This window comes from Rhagoletis zephyria, unplaced genomic scaffold, assembly GCF_001687245.7.
Source record: "Rhagoletis zephyria isolate East Lansing unplaced genomic scaffold, Rhagoletis_zephyria_1.1 Rzeph_scaffold_00456, whole genome shotgun sequence".
Taxonomy (NCBI): domain Eukaryota; kingdom Metazoa; phylum Arthropoda; class Insecta; order Diptera; family Tephritidae; genus Rhagoletis; species Rhagoletis zephyria.
In genome coordinates this window covers 165,437-169,301 of record NW_016157540.1, presented here as the reverse complement: position 1 = coordinate 169,301, position 3,865 = coordinate 165,437, and the positions used below count along the sequence as shown (strand labels likewise).

Sequence of the window (3,865 nt, the reverse complement as noted above, 5' to 3'; positions counted from 1 at the left end):
TGAAGCAATTAATGGGATTTTTGACTGTTTTAATCACCATTGTAGAGGATTCCTCACTATGAATAGTCTCATCAGATCGGCCTGTGCTTAGAGCATTGATATGTTGCCTCGACAGCGCGTCAGCGACTACATTCTCCTTTCCTGGTTTATAATGAAACCTAGGGGAGAATTCTTCTACAAATGATCTCCAACGTTTTAATTTCGAGTTCGGGTTCTTATCTGAAATTGAAAAGGTCAAGGGTTGGTGGTCAGTAAAAATGTTGAGGTCCCTTGCACCGTAAAGGTAGTTTCTGAGCTTTTGTAAAGCCCAAACAATGGCGAGTAATTCTCGCTCATTAGTATCGTAATTCTCCTGNGGGTTCTTATCTGAAATTGAAAAGGTCAAGGGTTGGTGGTCAGTAAAAATATTGAGGTCCCTTGCACCGTAACGGTAGTTTCTGAGCTTTTGTAAAGCCCAAACAATGGCGAGTAATTCTCGCTCATTAGTAGCGTAATTCTCCTCGGTTTTTGTCAGTGTACGGGAAATCATAGTAATGGGTCGGCCTCCTTGAGATAGAACTGCTCCTAGGGCATGAGAGGAGGCGTCCGTTGTTAAATCAAAAGGTTTTTGATAATCGGGGTAAAGGAGAAGCACATCCTCGGATGACAAAATGTCTTTTATTTTCTTGAAAGCACTGTAAGCTTCTTCATCGAATTCAATATTGGTTTTTTTTTGAAAGTGTGGGGCTCACTGTTCTGTTTTCTCCTCGTAAGTATTTGGTTAGCGGTTTTGCTATTGATGCGTAATCCTTAATGAAACGCCTATAGTAACCTGATAACCCGAGGAAAGATCGCAACGCGCGAAGTGTCTGCGGAACCTCATAATTTACAATGTCCTGAACCTTGTCTTTTGACGTTTTAATGCCGCTTTGGGAAACTACGAATCCGAGAAATTCTACCTCGGTTTTAAAGAATTGGGTCTTCTCTAATGAAACCCTCATATTTGCTAAATATAATTTCTGAAAGACGCGGCTGACGTCGTGGAAGTGAGTTTCATAATCCTGGGAAAATACGATTATGTCATCAATGTAGACGTGACATGTTTTCCCTATTTCTTCCCTCAGTACATCATCGATGGCACGCTGGAAAACACTAGGGGCATTTTTCAGCCAAAACGGCAGTCTACAAAACTCGTACTTTCCGTTGTTTATGGAAAATGCTGTTTTCTCCCTGTCTGTTTCAGCTAATTTTATCTGGTGGAAACCAGATTTAAGGTCTATTGTTGTGAAAATTGAGGATTTACCCAAATTTGCTAATATAACGGAAGTGTCAGGGATAGGGTATCTATCATTGATAGTCTTTTCGTTGAGTTTTTTAAAGTCTATGACCATTCGCATTTTCTTTTCACCAGATTCGGATAATCCTTTTTTAGGGACTACCCATATAGGGCTATTGTATGGAGACCTGGAAGGTCTGATAATGCCATTTCGTAAAAGGTTATCAATTTCTTTATTTACGAATTCGGACGCTGCCATTGGGTAGGGATATGATTTCGAATACACTGCTTCATTGTCTGTTGTTCTAATGGTTGCCACAATATTCGTATTGTAAGGAAGGGATTCCTCGGGGTTAGAGAAAACTGCAGCATACTTACTTTTCAGCTCGTCAGTGTATGGTTTCAGTATAAANAGGGATTCCTCGGGGTTAGAGAAAACTGCAGCATACTTACTTTTCAGTTCGTCAATGTATGGTTTCAGTATAATATTGTTAACATCCTTACAGTGGAGATGTTGTAAATTTTCTGAACCAGTTTTGTATGAAAGGACGCCTTTCTTAACGTCAAGGTTAGCACCGATTTTGCGTAAAAGGTCATAACCGATTATACCGTCGAATGTTTCAAGTGTGGATAGGAGGAAAAACTCAGAATTGGTGTTAAAAATATTAATAGTGTACTTCCGCGTAACGCGATTGGTGCCATGAATAGATTTCACTAAGAAGGGAGATGTTAACGCTTTTACACCCTGCCAATCACAATCTCTTACATAGTTTTTAGAGGCACCAGTGTCGATTAAAAATTTTACTGGTTTTCCTTTGAACTTCCTGCTAACGTATGGTAGCAGGGACGTTACTCTAAAAAATTTATTTCATCGCTTGGTACCTCCGGTACCACGTCATCACGATTGTAAGCTCCCTCGTCTGACACCTTTTCGTCATAAGCATCAGAATCTGTGTAGGCTCCTTCAACGTCATCATTCGCGCACTGGTTTAGGGTATTGATTCGTTGTAACTTATTGTAATTAAATTGGTCGCTACCGTGTGGTCTCTTTGCATTCGTGGCAGTGGCACTGGTTGGGAGCGGATTCCCAAATGGAGTCCTGCCTGAAGGGTAGGTCGGGCGATTACGAGAGAAGGGCAATGCTTGTTGGGTAGGATGCCTGAGCTTAGAAAGGCTGGGATCAATCTCCATAGGAGTAACTTTTTGTTGAGCCTGATCACTTGTTAATCTGCTAAAATGAGGGCTATTGGGAGTAGGATAGGACCTGATATTTGTTGGTCTGTTCACACGATTATCTGAATTTTTACTATCAGCAAATTTTGAGGCGAATATGGATCGAGCCTGATTTGACTCCAATTCCTGTGCTAGAGCTAGCGCTGTTGGCATGTCTTTCGGTCTAGATGAAAACAAGATATCACATAATGGTCTGTTAAGACCGGATATGAAAACCCTGAGAGCGTCTTGACGATATTTAACCATCAATGAATCTATCACCTGTCGCTGGCTTCCATAAGTCATAAGAGTTTTGTTGGTTATGGCGGTCAATTTCTTTTCGACTTCGTCATAGAAGTCATTGATTGTCAGGCTTCCCTGACGGAGCGTGGACATTTCCTGCTCAATAACGTGAATAGGTTTTTTATCCGCGTAAGAAAAGTCAAGTCGGGCTATAATAGCCTTAAAATTCAGAACAGTGTTAAACGAAGAGAGCACAGAATCAGCTCGCCCGGTAACTTTGTTACGAATAATTGCCACGGCCTGGTAGTGTTTGCAACTCCCAGGATAGCATTCGAAAATTTTTTAAGCGGCATGAGCCGCCTGACGCCACGATACGTATCTATTCTGGTCACCAGAAAATTCTGGCAATGACTTGACTACATCTAATGAAACGTTGCATTCAATATTGGAATCAAATGCAATTTCTTGGTACTCTTCCACTTTCGTCGGTGTCTCTATCCTTGAAAGTCTCTCCGTCATTTCGTCGATCACAGTCTGAAAATCTTTTTTAGTCTGTTCAGTAGCCACTCTTACGGCGGCACTGACCACTGCACGAAGTTGCATTTCATCCATATTTAAGTTTACAATTTATTACTTATATTTCTCAATTTAATTAACAAATACAGCGAGCCTTCGTGCTTAGCTAGTTGGCTTCACAGACGATAAAGTTTTTAATAAAATTCTAAATTCTTTAATTTGCAATTACAATCACTTTCCTATTAAAATTCACTTGCTTAATTTGTTTGGAGGTCGGGCACTTTACTTACAAGCATTTTCTTATTCAATCTACGGTGTTCCCAGTTAATTGTCAGTTAGCTGCTGCTGGTCCCTTGGCCGAGAAAGTTTGGCTGCTCCAGATGTCCGATCCTCTCGTCTTCAATAAAGTTTGGAATTGTTGGTGGGTCCGAACCCACAACCACGTCACGATTTGTCCTTTAACAAGGATATTTTAAAACCGCGCGTGGCCCACCGATGGGCGCCAGTTATACTTTTCGGGTTCCGAATAAATAATAACACTACCTACTATGTAGGTTTGATATCTATTTTGATCGTAACTTTATTTGCTCCGCATATGCGGTAGTAACGAGCTAAGAGCCTGGCAAAAGACTGAATATT

At 40.8% G+C, this 3,865-nt stretch overlaps 1 long non-coding RNA gene across 1 annotated transcript in view; it reads right to left on the bottom strand.

Annotated features, from left to right (window-relative positions):
- Nucleotides 1–1,075: 1,075 nt before the first annotated feature.
- Nucleotides 1,076–3,865, bottom strand: part of LOC108359768 (uncharacterized) — an 8,626-nt gene continuing 5,836 nt past the window's right edge. Inside the window, exon 3 of the long non-coding RNA XR_001846988.1 lies at nucleotides 1,076–1,087. This is a non-coding gene — a long non-coding RNA (uncharacterized LOC108359768). The remainder of the gene's footprint in view (nucleotides 1,088–3,865) is intronic.